Raw genomic sequence first — 22,034 nt, 5'->3', positions numbered from 1 at the left:
ATACCGTTTTCATCAAGAAATATCTCTATCCAGCGAATTAAATACTGTCATGTATTATCTATAAAAACAAAAAACACCGAAAAGGCATGTGATGTTTTAAAATATATGGCTTGTTTACCTCAAGAGCTTCGTAAAAAGACATGAAAACAACAGCGAAACCGTGTACAAATCAGCGGTAATATAGGAAAACTGAATTGCCCGGAACACCTGATCTTTTTTTCCATTACAAATTCTGTTTTATAATCTTTGATCGGTTTAGGACAAGTGATCAAATTCTAGGCGTGCAAAAATCAGCTTTAGGGTACTTTCATGGACTTCGAACAAACTGACATATTTGCATGAGTGAATGGGGCTTCAACAGTTGAAATGAAATAAACTTTTACAGAAACATGGCATTTGATTTCTCCCTTGTTTGTTATAAATTGGGGCCTAATTTGCACATGTGTACCAATTTTGGTATAGAAAAAAAAACATGAAACGTATGAACAGCCCTTATCAGGTGCTAAATGCTAATGAGGAGACCGCTGCGAGTGGGTTGATCTGTATAATAGAGCAATGGTGCCATCTGGTGATCCAAAAAAGTTTTGCAGGTACGTTAGCAATGGCGTTTAAAAATGAAACCAAGACCTACCTCATTTATTAATCTTGTGATTAATTTAATTACAAGAATTTTAAAAACACGGGTCGGAAACGTCACATTGATTTTTTTGGCAGATAAAACATGCCATTTTTCATTTTTAATTACAAACTTAGATCTCATCTGCACACCCGTGCACAATTTTGCTCATGAAAGAAGACAAATTAGGGTATGAACGGCTCTTTTCAAGTGTTAAAAATGCAGGTAAGCAGACGGCAATCTGTATAATGGAGCGATAGTGCCATCTGGTGACCAAAAAAACTTTGCAGGCATTCAAGCGATGGCATTTTAAAGTGAAACCAAGACCCAGATCGTCTATTCATGCGCGATTTTATAAAACTTATTTAAAACACGGGTAGAAAATCGCCCGCCCGTTTACAAACGTTTGGATGTAACCCAGCACAAGATGTATGTACACTAACTAATACAAAGTAAACAGAGGCTACATCCAAGAGGTACACGGGGGTATATACACGCGCTCGCGAGATATGCCGAGACATGCAGATACCGCCGGTGTTCTGAAATTTTTTCCTACCAGCATAAATATTTGCTCCCCTTTAATGGTGTGTCAGGGACCGAGATGGAAGGCACGAGGAACACAGGCGGATTAGGAAAAAAATCCTTTTTTTTTAATTCACAAAAAGAAAGCAATTTAACAAAGAATAAACTTGGGCCCACAAAAAAAAGTCAACTAATCAATAACTAAATAACCTAAACCAAACATACTGACCTCCTAGACAAGACACCATGAGGGCTATATATACACTGGTTGGCCAAACCACAAGACACAAAAGGGGTAAAACCAATAACAAATACCACAAATACACCCATACAAAAGTCAGATAATGTTTCAATCAAAACAAACAAAATCTAATCAAATTAAGTGAATCCGAAAAAATATACCTAAACAATAAAAAGAAACTAAATGCAAACTATTCCACCCCTACGGCAAACAGCCAGTTGGAGTTGTCCAATTTCCTGCATTTAGCCCAGCTTCCATGTTGGCCACCTCTTTTGCCTGGAGCAGCAAGGAATCCTCCCCTGCACTCCACACACGGTAAATCAAAAGAAACAAATTAAACTCAATAAATACTCAACACATTATTCCAGTTAACCAAATGTGTGCGCCTCATCTAGTAAACTGGTTAAATGTGCCAAATAAAGAAATACATAAATTAAATGTTAATTACTAATATATTGCAACTTAAACTAAACAAACTCAAACATAGAATAACAAATGACCATAAATGATACTTCCCTTAAAATGGGGGCAGCCATCACAGGGTGGTACAGTAGGATATTATTATAGACATAAACACTCCATAAATATCTGCTCCCCTCTCTGTTAAGGGTGGTAGGACATTATTATAGACGTAAACACTCTATAAATATCTGCTCTCCTCTCTGTTAAGGGTGGTAGGACATTATTATAGATGTAAACACTCCATAAATATCTGCTCCCCTCTTTGTTAAGGGTGGTAGGACATTATTATAGAAGTAAACACTCCATAAATATCTGCTCCCCTCTATGTTAAGGGTGGTAGGACATTATTAAAGATACAGAAATATAGATATAGTTATCTTTCATATTGTCATAGTTAATCTTTAAATGTCCACGTTCTTCCCTTTAGTGAATGTATCTCTGGGTATCCTAACCCATCCCAACCCATTTCATATTTAAAACATTTGGGAATATGAATATTTCATATAAGATGACCACAGTGTAGAGCCCTATTATTCAAATCACGGTCCTCGAGGTCCAAGCACTGCTGGTTCTCCAGCCTTCCTTTACCTGTGAGCCAGATGTGAAGCCTCTGACCAATCAGAATCAGTAATTATTAAACTACCTGGGAGAACTGAAAACAAGGCCTGGATTTGGAATCAAGGTCCAGATTTGAAGAGCCCTGGTGTAGAGTATAGAATACAATGCAATAAAAATATAAAAAATATCCTTAAAAAAGAACAGCAATAAATGGATCACACAGGTTTTACTAATTAAGTTATTTAATTAACTGGAATAATGATTTTTTTGTCCAATCACAATGTCCCCACTAGCTTCATTAGTTATACAGCACCTGAGAACAGAGGAAATTTTATAATGTTACACAAAGCTGACCCTGACACATACTTGTAAAAGAGAAAATATAAAACTCTTATAACCCATGACTCTTCAAAAAACTGATATTTTCAGAAATGGTAACAGAAAGGATAATATATTCATGCGTGTTCCAATATAATGTGTCTTGGGATAAAATGTAGTCTTTGCATAGAGAAGTCACGACATGACTTTCAGCACTAAAAAATTAAGTAAATTCTGTTTTTATTGATTCATACATTTTGTTTTCATTACGTTTCACAGTGCCCAAGTGCAGTATTAGATTGTTAATGCAAACATTATGCTCAGATCATTAGAAATACTGTTCACTTTTTCGTGAGTAAAAACGTGTACATGAAATCTTATTTATCTATTTTTAGTAACAGATAATAGGAATGCGATTTTATGTAACATGTTTCAGAATGAAAGATGAATAGTTACCACAGAGACTTAAATTGTTATGCAAACTATGGATACTGCAAGCCCTGAGTTAATTTCGCACACAGCCAAATTTTAAAGCAGCATGAAAATCACGCGGATGCTTTGCAGGCAAGAGTGTATTCAAACTGCACTCTGATACACATGCACATGGTAAGTCAAAAATGTATGACACTCAAACACACACACACATATATATATATTTCTAAAATTGCGATAAAACTAACCTTGTTTCTTCTTCGAAAAGCAGAGACTCGAAAGCAGCAGATATTTATGGGTGTGTGTTAAGTAGCGAACGAGCATGTGCAGTTAACTCGGGTAGGACATTTTCATGGGTAGGAAAGAATTTCAGAACACCGGCGCCATTTCTGTTACCCTTTTCGTGAATCTGCCATCTTGGAGGCTGTGTACGGCAATCTTTTGTTTATTTTTTTTTTCCTATGTGATTTGGGTGCAGTGGAAGGAAATGGGGTATTGAATTATTTGTATTTTTTTGTAATTGACAACTTTTGTACGGCACTATACTACTATACAGGTTGGGGTTTTTTTCCGTTGGAAACCTTCGGCCTCAGCGCTGCAGAGCCTAACTGCGATGGCGAGCTCTACTTTGGACATTGAGCTAAGTTTTTCCTTCATCAGGTCACCAACGGTGACTCTGAAATTAATCAGTGTACCTCTATTACTTTTTTTTTGTTTGTTTTTTTTGTTACTTGTCCAATTGACATTTGTACATCTGTCCCTGTATTTTTTTTGTTGTTGAAAATTGGTATCGTATGGAAGTCATTAGCTGTAATTATATGGTTTTGGGAATTTCTGTTTTATTTAAAGAAGAAATATAATTTAAAAGGGGAGTAAACTCATTGTGCCCGTTGGCAAAATACTGTTACTACAATTATTTTTTTTTTCTGTATATGCATTTAGGTGGGTATATACTGTATATGTTTTTTTTTTTCTCCCCTTTTCGCCTCAGTAAAAGTGAGGTGTAAATAATCTCTTAAATCTGTGGTCGGGTCTGCTCCTTTGTCACTGCTCCCACCGAACCTAGCACACTGGTCCCTGTACACCTACCACTCGCCATAGTGAGTGGAACTGGGGTTACATAGGGCAAGTTTTAGAAAAGACTAATTACCATACTGTATTAGCATCTTCCGCTTACCTGGTTTAATGTAACCCTAACCTTCCATCACCCTGCTGCGGCTAGAAATTCTGTCCATTAAGGTTGTGAACCCTGGCAAAGTCCAACCCTCACCGGGAACAGGTCCGATTACTGCAAAAGCCCAGTCACCAGGCGCTCACCTACGGGCCCATTCCCCTGGCTTGGCTCCAGGGCAGGGCCCCAGTGACCTCCTGAGGTCTTCTGGACCACTCTTCGTCTGGCCCTTCACCTAGGACCAATTTGCCTTGGTAGACCCCTGAAACATATGAGCACTCAAAGGTGGCAGCTCAAGAAGAAGAGTAGCTATAAATGTGAAACTCCTACCTGATGCCCTGAGAGAATTGAAGAGAAGCTCCAAGTGATCCTGAATGAAGCTGTATGTGCAGACATAACGCTGAACTTGGAGGAGGCCAGGAATCATCATCAAAAATGTCTCAGTGTTGATGACAAAGCCGATGATTGACAGGTACCTTAAAAAAAATGTTTTATTAATATGATAATGGAAAGACAAGACACCTTGAGAGCGTCTAGCATATTTTATTTATATGACTTTTCAACAAATATCCATGAGATGTGACAACACGTAATGACAGGGATGGTAACAGTAATACATCTTTTTCTCCAGTAATGTCCCTGACTGGCAAATGACTACAAAGCTACTGGTTGCAAAATTACTGGGTGCTTCTTCAGAATGTCAAGATTAAGGTCCTTGAAATCAATGATTTACCTCTAGGATGCTAAAGCAACTAGGAACAATATAGAAACTGAACTGGGAAAGTTTGACAAGAACATGCCATACAAACCAATTGACACCTGTATGAACGGAAGAACACAAGAAAATTCCAACAGAAACAAAACTGCAGACATCAAAAGGCTTTGCACACAAAAGCATCATATAAAGATACATACCATTTTTCACAGCATCATATGAAAATACCATTTTTCACAGCATCATATGCACATACATACAATTTTTGACACTTGTATGACCTGAAAAACATTGACAGAAGTCAACAGAAACAAAACTGCAGATAGCAAGAATATCAGAACAAGAGAACAGAGCATCTTATGAACTCGATGCACAACAAGATAATAGAGCATAATCTGAACTTATGATTTCATGAACTTTTCATGGAAACCATTCACTATTTTAAAAGACCTTTTTGTTTGACGAAGGGGTGTGCCATCTTTCATCACCAAACTGCCTCTCAAGAAGAACTCTACCCAGGGGAGCTTTGAAACCTGTGGCACAGGGATTGCAACTGTTCAGGATGTCAAAGAGCCTGTCAATCATCTAAGAAAACAAATGACTATTAACCAAAACCATCTTAAACATCACCATAACAGGGTGTCTGTAGGTATCAAAGAGATCAAATTAATATCTAATTTCAATATATACAACAAATAAACATTTAAGTCCTAAGCTTTGCTTGGATTTCCCCCTACAGGTAAGTATGAAAGGTAAGTATAAACAGAGTTGGGTTTCATGAAGAATATGCAATGTTATATAACAATGTTTTCATGTTGTATTACCTCAATGAATTCAACTGTTTCTTCACAGTGTTTATAGTGTGAATATCAAGGTCCCTCAATGTGTATAGAGCTACTGCTACAGAATCCATCTTTTGTTTGGACATTTTTGAGATCAACAATGTATGACCAGTTGATTTCTCCAGTAGTGCTGCTTATTGGACTGTAAGCCTGCAACATGTTGCATGTCAGCTTCAGCATGTGACAAGCATCCATCAACACAAAAACCCTGTCACCAGTCACTGGATGTTCAAAGAAGGTTTGTAATGGCTCATGAGGGTTTCCTTTTAACTTGCCCCTTTGTGCTTGCACATGTTCATGTTGCAGGCATGCCCATCCATTGTCATGCAGACCACTCTTATGCTACGTGCATGCAGGGACGGATTATGGGTTGTGTGGGCCCCTGGGCAAAACGTTTGCGAGGACCCCCGCCGCCCCCCCACCACCACCACCACCACCAGCACCACCACCACAACCACCACAATTCAAGGGCCCTTGGCAGCCAAACGCCCTCCCTCCATGTTTCCATCAGAGGCCCTGTAGGGTCAGGGGCCCTTGTAGGCAGAGGATTAAAGAATGTAGGCCCTCTAAAATAGACAAACGAAAATACATTGTTGATAAGCGTTGCAAATTGTTTTGGGCTAGGGGCCCCACGGGCCTCCTGCACCCCAAGGGCCCCTGGGCAGCGGCCCCGCTGGCCCGGTCCATAATCCGTCCCTGCGTGCATGCAGTTCCTCCAAAGCATGGACAACCAGGACCTTCTATGTGTCTGGTGACAGCGACTTTGTGAGGTAGTAGGCAATTGGAGCTTTCCAATGACCCTGTAAGCCAGGGGTGTCCAATCTTATCCGCAAAGGGCCGGGGTGTATGCAGGTTTTTTGGATAACCTGTAGGTCAGCTGTTCAAACCCAGGTGTGAGGACTCTTCAGTCAATCAGTCCTCTAATTAGTAATCTAATTAGGGAGTTGCAGCGAAAACCCGCATACACACCGGCCCTTTGCGGATAAGATTGGACACCCCTGCTGTAAGCCAACCGCCATGAAAACAAGCATGTTTGTGGCTACATCAGTCTCATCCCTGCCATCCCCCATACCAACAAATCCAGACATTTTTCGCCTATGGGGGTTGTACTGAATCTGTTTTATGATGGCCATGGCATCCAACATGAGTGCCACACAACCATATTTAGGTGGGTCTTGTGTAAGTCATCTCTGCAACATGTCCAACATCATCGTATTGAGTCCAGGCTTGGCATCCACTGATTACATCCACATTTGCAAAAAGAAAACAAATAGCATATTTCAGCATTTTAACCCTGGCATCCCTATTTCAGGCACTTTTTCTATCTCTCATTTTTTTCTGAAATTGTTCGCATTTTCTAAGACTTTCAAAAGTAGTGAAAATAGCAGATCAACAAGCTCACAGCGTATACATCAGTTCGCTGTTTGTCGTACAACATAGTATGTAGGGCTGAAGTGGTTTAGTAGTTGGACCAGTATGTTTAAAAAACGTTTAATCACATAACATGAACAATACCTTTGCAAGGTATGTGGATGTGGGAGGGGAAGATGCAGAGACTCCCTCAGGCAGCTGTATGCTTTTGGACCATGGAGGTCGAGTGTAAGGGCAGACACTCTCTGGTCCTTTGTGTATTCATGGCCCCCAAAGAGGTCTATCTGAAGATCTGAAATTCAATTAATTGAAACAATACCTACAGTATATGAATTTTTAAAAAGAGTGTTAACATAACATATACATGAAGTTCCAAGTTGTACTCATCAATTTATTTTACCCGGGTAGAAATCAAGCCTCTCTTTCTACTTGTTGTTTATGAGGTTCTTTTTATTCAGATCTTCGCAAAGACTCTTCACCGTTATCTTTGCCCTCTATTCTCGGGCCTTACCATTCCGCTTCTCCCCCTCCAGACTTTCCACTCTAGCCAAAGCGTCACCGAGTCCAGCCTTTAGACGAGTGGGAGAATCGGCCAATGCATAGGAGTGGTCCTAGTAGAAAGGAGGATGGAAAGGGTGTGTGTGTGCATCAGGGATTGTATTAGGATGAATTCGCGGACGATTACGTCACCCACGTGACATAGAAGTAACTTTACTATAATATTCTGGAAAGTTGTAATAGTTGATTAATTCCGATCGCCTGTGGACTGATCGTCCTGAAATTCAGATCAATCGTCCATGATTCACCCCAAATGTCACTACACTGCACGAACAAGTTATTTACCGATCCCCTGTAAAACCTAATTTTGCCGTAAATAACTTGGGCTCATAAAAGAAGCCAGGATGCTTATCTTGGTTTCGGGAGATAGGGTGGGGGGTCGGTATACAGCACCCTATATTGCCTTTAGGGGGGAACAGGGAGGTGTTGCGCAAAGACACCTGGCGCCAGGACGCCCATTGAAGTATGTTATCGCAAGCAGAATCACTCGGACAAAAGGGGGAATTGGAACACCATATATTGCCTGGGGGGAAGGGGTGAGCCTGGCCAGCTTACCCCCTGCCCACACGCAACTCTAAATTTAGTATAAAGGAAGGGGGAGATCCCAGTACTGACCGGAGTTCAGCCGTGGGATAGAGCGCGCATCGCCCGGCACTTTCTCGGAACTCACGTGTTGGTCTCCTGCCAGGACTGAAAGGGCTCCCCAGTCCATGTGTGAAGGTGGGTGATGATAGCACGTCCGAGTGTAAATAGCTTTGCAACTGCTTCTGCTTTCCATTGATTGTTGCGAGTAAATTATCGCCGCTTGTGATATTTCGTAACTTTCTATGTTTCCTTGCTTCTTTTATGTATTATTGCTTCTTTTCTATATATATTCAAACCTTTGCACCTAATGTTATTAGCTATAAGATATATATATTTTGATATCCGTTGTAGTACGAGTTATTTTGCATTGCCTTCAATATGATAGCTCAGTATTGGTGTTAATGTGAGATCATTTTGTATTACTTATTAAAGTGTATTTGAGTGAACCTAAGCGTGCCTGTTTGTTCCTTCGAGAGCCCTATATCCCTCTCTCATCCATTTTAAGACAGGGATGAATTGTCAATAATGGGACGTTTCAAAGTGTGCACATCTGTAGATGTGAGTATGTTTAAAAAAGGGTCACGATGCTCACAGCTGTATGGAACATACCAAATACAAATACTTACAACACTGGGCTAAGGTTCACTTTCAGGGAAACGCTGAGAAAGGTCCACTGTTAAGCTCTCTTCAGCTTTCCTTGAAGCTTTAATGGTCCTGCTTGCTACTGGCTAAAATGGCAGAAACCTAATACTTAAAAACAACTTAAATAAAAACAACCTGGCTGTCGACTTTGGTCCAACATTTCTGACATTGTGGTGACAACGACTGAAGAGTTTACTATGTTATTTAATATTAAATTATAACATAGCTAGTTACTTAATTTTAAGGATAATTTCGGAAACTGAATGACCCATGATTGGATACACGTTGTAGCTGTATAAACTAAATAACTTTCAAATTTAGAATAAACTAGAACATTTCCTAAAGTTCATTTGATCTTCAAGCTGGCCTGTGTGAATCGATTGGCTTGAAAAATGTCACAAAGCTGATATCGGGCTCAAACAAAGCTGATTTACACAGATAAAGTATATGACACTGGAGTGTTTCCACAGTGTATTTGTCATGGTTGTGGGCATCTTGGGCATGGGAACGGGAACGAGGCATGGTGCACAAAGAAGGGGCGGACGACCCGCTTGCGGCTCCAGCAAACAAAACAGGGTTTATTAAATCAAACAGATAACTCAAGAAAACCAAAAGACCACGAGGGGTCAAAACTAAACAGGGAGGAATAAACTAGACTAAGTAACACACATGGAAAAACTAACTAGAAAAGCAAGACACTAAAGTAAAATCCAACCATGGGGGAAACCAGAGACAAGGGCATACCACAGACAAACGTAGACATCAGAGACACGAGCTTAGACAATAGTTTAGACACAATGAACCAGCGGGGAACAGAACAAGGGCAGGAACTAATATACTACAAGGGGTAATGACTAACACAGGGCAGGTGAGACTGATTAACAAGGACTAGGGAAACAAGACACAGGTGAAACCAATTAACTCAAAGAAACTAACAATCAGGGAAACTAAGAACTAACCAAGAATGCATATATCAACACTAGGGAAGTACATAGGAATAACACAGGCAGGGGAATAAGAAACAAAACCAAAACCGATTACTAAATCAGACACCAGGGTATATCAAGCACAAAGGAAAAAACCAGGGAGCTAAATACAAAAACAGAGGAGGTGGGATTCGAACACAAGACAAGAGGGAACTCAGGACCGAGGGGCAAACAGACTGCACATGCTTAAAACATTGAGCCACGAGACCAGACAGGAAACAGGGGAGAACAAGGACTGACGTGAAGGACGGAATGACCAGCACCACCTGCTGGTCAAACGGGGAAGGGGCACGGAAGGACCACAGTGGGGGGCTGACCCTGACAGTATTAGTATGTTTTACTTAAGTGTAATAATCTGAATAATGCTTTGATCATTTAAAATAACCCAAATTTTACCGTAATACTATAAAGATGTTTTTGTTATTCTCCATCTTTTCCCTAACCAGATCAGACCCTTGTTCTGCAGGATTAAACTTAGCGTCCCAGTCCTGGACCGCTTCTTTAACCAGCAGGACTCCAGGCCTGATTTTCGGCTAATAAGGGAGTCTCTGGCAGTGCTGCTCAGAGTACCTCACTGGTTTGCACCAGAATACCTTAGTGATCTGCTGACCACATACAATCCCCCACGCTTGCTTTGTTCTCAAGGTGCGGGATATCTGTTAGTACCCAGGGTAGAAAGAGCTACGGCAGGCTGCAGAGCTTTCTCCTATAGAGCTCCTCAGCTGTGGAACGGTCTTCCACCAGATGTGCGGGTTTCAGACTCACTCTCAATATTCAAGTCTAGAATAAAAACACACCTATTTAGTTTAGCTTATAGGGACACTAGTTCTAGCTCTAGCTAGCTTCTCACTCCTAGTTAAACCTATAGTGTGAGGTGTAGAGCTGGGTGGGGATCGGTGCCATTGGCTTTGGATAAACTGAATTGACAGTGCTGTCACTCTAGCTACACAATTGCTTGTGGGATTGGAGTGCTGACATTTCAGGGACTCCCCATGCCTGCATTCCCACATGCCTCTCCCTCCTACTTATGCTGCCATAGCCATATCTGCCGATCTACCTTTTAGCACTGCCTATAGTCTCCCCTACTTTGACTAATTGCATTTATTTCCCCTACTTCTCCTGGGGGGAGCTGCCTGGAGACCTCAATCTATCAAGATGTCCAGCACACCCTGCTACATGTGACGTTGCCTCTAACAATGACGTCCATGCATCCAGCTCGCCGTTCTGCCTGTGTCATCTTCCTTGTATGACCCGCTCCCTGCCTTCTGGCTGCCTGGCGATTGGAGGGAGCGGTGGCACCGGCTTGCCATCTCCCCCCTGCTCGTGTCTCAGATTTAACTGTATTTGACTCTCCCTGCCGGCCCCTGGAGGATGGGCTCCACCTTTGAGTCTGGTCCCTCCCAAGGTTTTTTCCTTCTAGGGAGTTTTTCCTTGCCTCTGTCGCCTATGGCTTACTCACTGGGGGCTTTGGGTGGGGATGCTGTAAAGCGCTTTGAGACAATGTAATGTTGTGATAATGCGCTATACAAAAATAAATTATTTGTTGTTGGGGATTCAAACCTGCAATCGTTCAATTACAAGGGTGCTTCCCTAACCATTAAGCCACCACTGCCCACAATATTGCCCGCTATATTGCCTGTCTTGATGTCATGGGTTCCATACAGGATGAGGGTTAAACTGCATTCATAAGCATAAGATGTTTAAACTGACAGATTATTGTTTTTATACCTCCAAGCCATGGTAGCCGAATTCTTGGCCCCGGTGAAGAGGTGGTCATTCTCACCTCTCATTTTAATGAACTGAGCTGACTGCTCTTTGGTCCCTAAAACAAAATTACTTAATACCACCAAACAAAAGCAGCTTTAGCAACAAAATTAGCAGCTTAATTAGCAGTGGTGGTGGGGCCCTCATACCCGAACTGCACCCCCTAATTTTTTATTTTTTTATTTATTTTAGCAAGACAAAACCATACACACACTGGCTGGAATAGGAAAGCAAAAAATATACATATAATGACAAACAGAGTATTATATCACAGATCAAAATCAACAATAACCGGGGAGAATACATCAATTATCTATACACCACTAGTAACACATTCCAAACCACAAGATGTCACAGGTAGAAGCATTTATGAAATTAAGGTATGGAGTCCATATGCGAATGAAAGCATCAGTTGTCAAATGAATAATACAGGTCAAGAGTTCCAGAGGGATAATCTCCCTAATAATTGAATGCCAGCCTTTGATGGAGGGAGGCTTATCACTGATCCATGACATCAGCAAATTCTTCCTGGCAGCAAAAGTCAACAAACTAAAAAGTCGTCTTTCAAATTTATTTAGAATGAGCTTACAAGGAAAGCCCAAGAGAAGTAACAAAGGATCCAAATCCAGGCCAAAGATGTTGTTCAATTGAGCCACAACTTTGGACCAATATGCCTGGATCCTATAACAGTTCCAAATGCAATGAATATAATCTCCTACATTAGACTTACACTTAGGACGGAGTGGCGAGTGACTTGCATTATATTTATGTCTTAATTGTGGCATGATATGTAGTCTATGTAAAATTCTAAGCTGAATGGCTCTTGCCCTATTACAAACCGAGAGCCTGTTAGCTTGAGACCAAACTGTCTCCCATTCCTCTACTGGAATATCCACCCCCAGGTCTCTTTCCCAAATCAGTCTTAGATATGAAGTGCTATCTGCACCATAGGAGCATAGAGCTTTATAGAAAAGGGAGATCAACCTGTGTGATGGGGAGTTCCAGAGGATTTCCTCAATAACAGAAAAAGAGTATTTAGAGATAAGTGTGGTATTTTTGAATATATAGTTTCTAATTTGCAAAAATCTAAAAAAGTGCTGTCTAGGTAGATTATATTTAGAAACTAAATTATCAAAAGACATTAGAGATCCATCCTCAAACAAGTCACCCATCCTACAAATACCAAGAATAGGCCAAAGATTAAAACCTGAATCTGTGACACTTGGCAGGAACTCTGGATCATTCAAAATAGGCAGAAGAGGTGAGGTTATATCGCTCTTGCCTTCCATCCTTTGAATAGCACGCCATGCCTTGAGGGTATTGGGTACTAAAGGACTATTATACAGAGTTCTGCATAAATTTGAATTAGAAACAAATAATAAGTTTTGTAAGGGGCAGCTGCACTGTAAAGATTCTAGATCAAGCCACACTGATTTAGGGTCTTTAATAAGCCATTCATTAATAAATCTAAGATGGCAAGCCAACTGATATAATCTAATATTTGGGAGGTCCAAGCCACCCTTTGCATTAGAGAGCTGAAGTTTAGATAGTTTTAATCTGGGTTTCCTTTTGCTCCAAATAAATGAACTGAGCCACCCAGTTAACTCTTTTATAGCCTTATTAGACAATAAAATAGGAATCATTTGCAATGGATACAGTAAGCGGGGTAAGGCATTCATTTTTATCAGAGCCACCCTCCCCAGCCATGACAGAGGGAGAGCCATCCACCTATTCAAATCATCATGGATATTTCCTAACAATGGTGTGAAATTGACTTTATATAATTGCTTCAAAAGTAGGGGTCACATGAATACCCAAGTATACAAAACCATCCTCAGAGCATTTAAAGGGTAAAGACGGAGCTTGATTGGTGGGCTTCTTATTACCTAAGAATAGGGCGACTGATTTCGAAAAAGATTATTCATTCATCAAATTTAAAGCTCTTAATTTCTAATCTATTGGCCCAAGTACATCCTGATTGCACTGTACTATTTTCTTGTAAATGTGAAATAACTCTTTAAATGTGAAATAAAGTGACACTTTTCTAGTAACATCCAGGTATAATTGTTTTGTTTTTGTTTTTTGACAATGTATAAAGTTTAAGACCTTGTCGTTGCCCCAAGTATTACAGTATTTTAAGTGCGACCCACAGGTCACTTAATCAAGCGGTTAACATCAACATCTGACATGAGGGGTAACAGACTTCGGAAGGGCCTTACAGTCTGTACGGATGCCTGGAATGAGGTCTGTTTGAGCTCCTACCTCAGGCTATAAAGCCAAATTAAGCATCAAATTAAAGCACAACATTTGTGGTCCACACAGAGACCAGACACATGTCTATAGCCCCAGGGGGGTATTTCACGAAGCAGGTTTTGCAAACTCTGGGTTTAAACTTGAACTCTGAGTTGATTAACTCTGAGATGTCAACCTCTGAGTTTTTGGTTTCAGAACAGGTGATAACGATTAGTTTACAAAACTCTGAGTTCAATTAACCCTGATTGTCACGCGTGCACGAGCACATAAAAAGGCTCTATCAATGGCATCCAGAGAAAATGATTCACCATGACAACACAGGGAAACAAATCTCGCGCTTCCAATTTCACCCCAGTGGAGCTTGAATTATTAATGATGGCGTATACTGAATATGAGCATGCCATATCAAAAAAAGGAAACACGATTGCTGCTGCAAAAGAACGGGAACAAGCGTGGCAGAAAATAGCTGACCGAGTGAATGCGTAAGTATTGATAAGAACGATGTTGATTGATGTATATTTAAGAAATAATACTAGTTTTTCTATATTCTCTCTAATTTAATTTCGTTATTACAGTTGTAACCCAGCAGGCATAAAGCGCACTTGGCAGCAAATAAAGATGAAGTATAAAAATATAGTACAAACAGGTAGGCACTGGACGATTGGGAGGTTTTGCTTGTCTATAAGACACAAAAGCTACAGTTTCATCTTAAATCTGGCAGCATGTAATATTGTTTAAATCTTTTTACAAGGTTCTAAATGTGGGCTTGGGTGCATATGTTCACATCTTACCTACATATTAGCCAATAGGAAAAAGGCAGAGGCCCGAAAAACTGGTGGGGGTCCACCACCAACACCTCTCTCAGAGGCTGAAGAGATGGCTCTCAGCCAAAACACTGGCCGGCCCATGGCTGATGGCATCCTTGGAGGAAGCTCCTCCGATACAGCCATGCCCCAGGACAGAAGTTCTTACATAAGAAGTAATTAATTCATATGAATGATGTATATGCATTTGTCCAGTGTTGGCTCAGTGATGGCTATCCATTAAACTCATCATCAAACCCATCATAATCGAACCGATTGTAATTTATTTAAAAGTTATAGATGAGTATAATTTGATAGATGTCATTACTTCATGTACATACTGTTGAAAGACTGTGATATTTGAAAGACTGCCCACTGTTGTAAAAGTTATATTCAAAATGTGCAGGTCTCAGTTGATGAATTGCCTGTAATCCACATTGTCTTGCAGTTACTGATGGAGTAATCTCTGTTGTGGAACCGCCAGACACCCATGAAATGGTACATACTCTTCTCGAGATTTTTCATACTATGTCTTTCATTATTGGTGTATGCAAGTAAGAGATAGTCTTCACTACAGGATGAAGACACCTTGTCAGCTGTCACAGGGAGGGAAGATGTAGAGCAGCCTATGGTATGCACTTTCTAACAAATACGTCATGTAAGTGATGCACCATTTTAAAACATTTATCCTTTCTTCACAGAGCAATGCAGAGAATCTCCAGGGTGAACCGACTGCATCCACAGCCACAGCGCAGCTTACCTCTGTAAGATGCTTCAGTATTTGCCTGCCAGTTATTGAAAAATTGGATTAAGAATCATTCTTCTCATTAAATGAAAATGTCGTTAGCTACAAGTGTCTGTTTTCTAAGTTATATTCATAGTGGTACAATTTTCACAGTGCAATACTGCCAAGATGTAACATTTTTGTGTATTCTAATAGCTCCCTGTAAAGCAGTTGTACAAAATATACCTTGAGAAACAAATTGAAAAATCGGATCTGGAAATGGAACACATTAAACAAAAAATGCAGAAAACCCTAATAGAAATACAAATATTGGAACATCAGTTAAAGGTGGGTAGTGGCACAAGTTGATGGATCGTTAACTGTCTTTCAAAACAAAATATTAAAATACTGTTTTGCATAATCAATTACAGGAAATAAAGAAGAGTTCATAAAATGATTGTCATTTGTTTTTATTTGCAACTTACAGTATTTACTGGAAATGATTAGAACATATTGCGTTTCGAACAGCTTGTCCATCTGTTGCATCAACAGGAATGTCAGGGTTGTTATCAGGGTCAACCTCTGGGGCAGCAACCCAGGTTTCTCTTCTCATCATTGCAATATTGTGCAGGACTACGCATGCAACAATGATATCACAGGCCCTTTCTGGGGTGGCACGGAGGCCACGAAGGCACTGGAAACGGGCCTTCAGTATGCCCAGGGTCATCTCTATTCTGGCCCGGGTCCTGCTGTGAGCCAAGTTATATCTTTGCTGTGGGCCAGGCTCAGGATCAGGGTATGGGGTCAGCAGATAGGGCTGGCATGGGTACCCCCTGTCACCGAGTAGGTAACCACTGAACTCCCCTACAATGATGAGTAGACAGTTTACATGTTAAGGTGCAATATGAGGGAACAAGATATTGCTTAAAGATTATAATATACTGTAGCTACATTGTATACTCACCACGAGCAAGTCTAGCACTCAGTGTGCATTCACGGAACATTCTGGCATCATGCACAGACCCAGGCCACTTTGCCTCCACGTTGCTGATGACATAGGCTGCATCACATATAATCTTCACAATGCAGAACAGTGATTAGTTACTGTAGATGTACTGTAAAGTAGGCCAATAATTCAATGCAGTAAACTACTAAAAGCTAGAAACACCTACCTGCACATTAATACTGTGGAATGACTTTCTGTTCACATAGTCTCCTTCATTTACTGAAGGAGCCTTAATGGGAATATGTGTGCCATCTATGCAGCCAATCACACCTGGAAATCCTAACAAAGAGGGCATAAGTCTACTTAATTTTAACAGGTACTGCAGTCAGTTTCTAGTTTTGTATGGTGTTACAATGCAAAAAGTGTAACTGTATTTTATCTAGTCTTAACCTACAATTGTTTATTGCTTCAAATCTTAAAGCATATTACTAAATATATGAGGCTATTACTTCATATCTGCAATTCTGTGGAATTCTTCCTTGATTATTCTACTACATCTGTGACCAGGAAATGCCACAAACGTGTAGAGAAAATGTTTAAGCGCAAGAGTAACCTGTCTGATACACCGGCAGACGGTTGCCTTAGAAACATATTGAGCGTCACCAATATTGTACAGAAAGCTGCCATTAGCAAAAAAGCAAAGTGCTGTACAAAGAATTTGCTCGGAACTGAGAGGATGTCCACGGTGTGTTTGACGAGCAAAATGAGGTCTAAGAATATTGTTGAGATAAATGATTGTCTGTGATGAAAAACGGTAACGCTCTAACAGAAAATCATTTGTAAACGATAAAATATCTAAACGGGGTCTGACCACCCTCTCCTGACGTAGATTCCTGCGGATAATTTGTGCTTCGATGTCGACCGGTCTTTCGAGAAAAGGACACGCCATGTCTGAGAAAGTACTTGCTTCAATCTGACTGTTCATTTAAAGAGGAGGAACTCAGAGTTACAGGGATTAAACCTGCTAGCGAGCAGGTTAGCTTCACGGGGTATGTTACCGCGGTAAATGACTCAGAGTTGGGCTCAACTGGCTTTTTGAAACCGAAAACTTTGAGTTTCCCTTAACTCACACACAACTAACTCCGAGTTTTCACTAAACCCGCTTCGTGAAACGGCCCCCAGCAGTTTTAGAGTAACCCTTCAAAATATTTGGAGCATTATAGACTGGGCCACTACCTATCTGATGCATGGCACACTGACCTGTTATACACCGCAAATACACCAAAGCACGTGACGAACTGAAACACACAGCCCGTCTACTCAAATAATCACGCTTTTATTTTACAGTTTGCAAGGGAATTAGCAGGATAAACTTAGCAAAATCACAGAGGTCAAAGCAATGACAGACAATATAAAATGTACACAGGCAAATAAAGCTGACAACCTACAGTATTTGTGGAGCATAAAAACATGATGAATAATGGGACCATTTAAGGAAAAAAAAACCTCAACTATTTTACCAGTGCGACCCACAGGTTACTTACTGAAGCGGTTAACATCAACATCTGAGATGACGGGTAACAGACTTCAGAAGGGCTAATTATGATATATATAGTTGATATACAATTAGTATTAAGCTTGTCCTAACTTATATTAAATTATAAAGTTATTAAACTTATATTAGACATATTATATATGATGTTATTGATCAAAGGCATTGAGCACTAAACAATGGAGATGACAATTGTAAATTCAACTAAAAGTAAGTGATAAGCAGAAGAAAACAGGGAACAGGCCACACAGGCAAGTTAGCTGTAGTTGTGAGCAAATTACAATGATGCAAATATTTTTAATCCAACTATTTAGTTACAAATTCCTCAGCCTGGGAGTCATCAGCATTTGACTCAAGCAGGTCAGTTACTCAAGCCGTTAACATCAGCTTCTGAGATGAGGGGACAAATACCTGGATTGGGCTTGCCAACCTAGGGCTATTGTTTCCTTGATTGCTGTTTTGCACTTCTCTGCGATGCACATGCAGGGCTACCCATCCCCCAACAATCTGCCAAAGTAACAATTAGGCTGAGATCTCACGTAAACATCAGGTCACGTAAACAAACAGAGTGACTCAAATAAATGTATTAAAGAACCAGTAATGCCGAGCAATATACCAAAATATTCGTAACATTATACATTGAGCCTATCCTGCTAATATTAGTAGTCACTGTATGTCAAATGTCTGTGTCACAACAGTACGGATTAGAACAATATGTGGTACCATCAGTAATGCGATCTGGGCCCTTTAAGGTTGGCTCGCTCCAATTAGTGAGCGAGTGCTTTCAGGCAGAAATTTCAGGAATCGAAATTGGATCATACTGCCAATATTGCTCAGAATCGCTGTAGCTGTCCGATGGTATGCGGGCCGTTGCGGTTGCTTACCGTGACCGACAAATAAGAAAGCAAACATTCTTTATTATATATTGGAGCTGCAATATTGTCCGTTTTACACTCTCTTGATTAATGTGGAAGATCGTAATTTAAAATACATAGGATATGTATTTTAAATTACGATCTTCCACATTAATCAAGAGAGTGTAAAACGGACAATATTGCAGCTCCAATAGCTTATATTAAAGTCAGCCAAGAGTCACAACATGGTTTTGAAATGGCAAAGACAGACAGAAATTAAATGTATATGAGCAAGCAACAGAATTAATTAAGGGATCTGTTGTTTGGGTAAATTATATTATAGTATACTATATAAATGTGGTGTGGTGTGGTGTGGTGGCGAATTCGTGCAGAAATTTCAGGGTAAATACGGCGAAATCGAAATTGGATCATACTGCCAATATTGTGTAGCGGATTTAAAGATCCGTAGTTTTTATTTTAGTTTTCCTGTTAGTCTCTGGGCTCGGTGGATCATGCAGTCATGCCTTAGCCTATCTAATGAGTAGCGTTGCTGGGCGAGTCTCTGGTAGTGAGGGGAGCGGTAAAAAAAAAAGGTCGGTTGGGCGAAGTGGAAGCAGAGTCGCGTTTAGTTTTTTTTTTTACAAGGAATCGCGGCTAGTATAGTTGGAGCCCGGCTTCGTTTTGGCAGGGCGAAAGTCTGTTGTTTTTTTTTCTTTGTGTTGGAGTTGGGGATTATTGGGGCTGCGCCATCCCAAACGGAGAGCGTGGCGGGCAGCCTGGTGTGCATACGCCGGACGCCATCTCGGTCTGCAGCGGAAGACAGAGACGCGGAGGGGCTGTTTGAGTGGTGTCGACGACAGCGGGTATGACGAGTGGCATCTTCGGGAGTCTAAGTCGTGTCCTGGCATCCGGTGGAACTGAAGGAGCTGGGGAATATCGTGGAGGAGGGCACCCGGATTAGCGGTGCTGAAGTGGAGGCAGCGCGCGCCGGTTTTGAGATCCAGGGCCCCGGAGCTGTGTTACACGGGCGTATACTCGGGCGATTTCGACCTCGGATGCAGCGCGAGTGAGTGACCCTGCCATACAGAGGCCTCCCCCTACAACTCATCTCGACCCATTCCGTCGTTGACTGGTAAACCTGCTCCTTTTCTTCACTCCTCAATCGGGTGAAGGTCTCGGCAAAGTTGCAGATCTGGACAATTGTATGCATAAGTGTGTGTTGGATGTAATTAAGCGCAGTCGAAGTGTTTGTTTAATGTCATTTACGCGCTGTATTTTGAATAGGTGAATGACGATTGGTATTGTGCTATGCTTTGCTGTGTAACCCTGAGAAGTTTTCTTTCTTTTTTTCCCGTTTTGAGTTAAATCTGTCTTTTTCTGTTATTGATGACAACGGGACAAATTGGTGAATTGCTAAAAAGGGGGATGTTTGAATTATTAAATTTCCTCTGCGTCATCGGGGCATAATTCATCTCTGTGGCCTGAAGTATTTTCTTTCATGCCGTCCGTTTTATAGCTTGCTGTTTAAGGTTGGAGGACAGCGGAAAGAAAAGCGACCTTTCCATTTACAATAAATCACTCGTTTGTGTTTAGGGTGGTTTATGCGTTCAAACATTGTGTAACTACCCGGGGGTAGGGGCGTCGCACCCGACGTGCTAGGTTTTGGGAGTGCAGGGTTGTCGGCAGATTATATCTGTACCCGGCCGAAAACGTATATATTTCAGGGTGCCACCGTGTCCATTTTTGTCCCCTGAACCTGCCTTCCAACACCCTCCCGCAGCAGAACGGGTAAAACATATTTGCATACGCAAATACTGGGACTAAAAGAACTCGGGTTGAGGGACTCAGATCCTCTCATTACTTAGTCTCCCTGGGTAGAATAACCACCAGTTTTCCCCTAACAAGGCGGGGCGAAATTTCTCCGCTACAATTGCTCAGAATCGCTGTAGCTTTCCGATGGTATGCGGGGCGTTGCGGTTGCTTAGCGTGACCGACGCATAAGAAAGCAAACATTCTTTATTATCATCCTATGTATGTTAAATTACGATCTTCCACATTAATCAAGGTATTGTAAAACGGAAATTATTACAGCTCCAATAGCTTATATTAAAGTCAGCCAAGAGTCACAACATGGTTTTGAAATGGCAAAGACAGACACAAATCAAATGTATATGAGCAAGCAACATAAGGAATCTGTTGTTTGGGTAAATTATATTATACTGTAGAGCCTACTATATATTTGTGGTGTGGTGGCGAATTGGTGCAGAAGTTTTAGAACTGCACTATCGATTTATCACTTTATTTAGAAATATAATTTCAGTTCTTATCCTTTTAAAAAGTTACATTTTTTGAAATTGTCTTTCAAAGTGTCCCTCAGAATGACACTGGGGCTGGGGTGGGCGGGGCTACGAGGGGGGGAGGGGATGCGGTCAGAATGGTATATTAAGAGGAGACCTCCGCATGTACAGTTACTCTACCTCTGCTTCCAGCGAGACAAAGAGCTCCAGATTCTGCTCAAGATTTCATCTTTTGTCGAACAACTCGTCAAGAATGGCTTCCAAGGCGTAAGTTATGATCAATTTAGGATTGCATTTGAATGTGTAGTAACTGTGGATAAACTTGTTCATCCTTGTATGTAGTTTACTGACACTGCTTAAGTCTCTTAAACTGACTACTATTGTTAAAACTTAAATTGCATCCACTACAGAACGAAAACAACATTTCGAAGAACTTTTTTTAATTACTAAAAACTCATCTTTTTAGAAAGACATTTTAAGGTACTTTATAAATTCTCCTGTTTTATCTCTTTATTTTTTTTTCTATAGCACTTTTGAGATTGCTAAAATATAAAGTGCAATGCAAATAAAATGTATTTTATACTAATTATCTTTAAATTAGTAGTAAAGATGGTATTAAACTGTAGAATACCATTTTTTTTATTTGCAGTGATCACAAAGGGCCTATAGTGAGGGAAAGTGCCCCAAAAAACGAAAATATAAAACGTATTTCACTTCAGACTACACAAAAGTGAAAATCCTTGTTTAATAAGGATGAAAATAATGACAATGTTGCGTGCTGTACTGTTTGCAACAGTGATTTCAGCATTGCTCATGACGGTT

General features: G+C 40.6%; 2 long non-coding RNA genes across 3 annotated transcripts; one reads left to right on the top strand and one right to left on the bottom strand.

Annotated features, from left to right (window-relative positions):
- Positions 1-14,142: 14,142 nt before the first annotated feature.
- LOC140582878 (uncharacterized) lies at positions 14,143-15,988 on the top strand. 2 transcript variants are annotated; one of them, XR_011985673.1, is made up of 6 exons: positions 14,143-14,518; positions 14,612-14,682; positions 14,839-15,015; positions 15,288-15,337; positions 15,417-15,470; positions 15,541-15,988. It is a non-coding gene; the product is annotated as an uncharacterized lncRNA (long non-coding RNA). The 2 variants fall into 2 exon arrangements; XR_011985672.1 differs by having other exon boundaries at positions 15,417-15,988.
- A 72-nt stretch (positions 15,989-16,060) lies between these two features.
- Positions 16,061-17,012, bottom strand: LOC140582894 (uncharacterized). Its single transcript, XR_011985701.1, has 3 exons — positions 16,736-17,012; positions 16,528-16,639; positions 16,061-16,427 (listed from the first exon to the last, which is right to left on the bottom strand). It is a non-coding gene; the product is annotated as an uncharacterized lncRNA (long non-coding RNA).
- Positions 17,013-22,034: the final 5,022 nt, after the last annotated feature.

This window comes from Paramormyrops kingsleyae, chromosome 25 (genome assembly GCF_048594095.1).
Source record: "Paramormyrops kingsleyae isolate MSU_618 chromosome 25, PKINGS_0.4, whole genome shotgun sequence".
Taxonomy (NCBI): Eukaryota; Metazoa; Chordata; class Actinopteri; order Osteoglossiformes; family Mormyridae; genus Paramormyrops; species Paramormyrops kingsleyae.
This window is presented reverse-complemented; position numbering and strand designations above follow the sequence as displayed.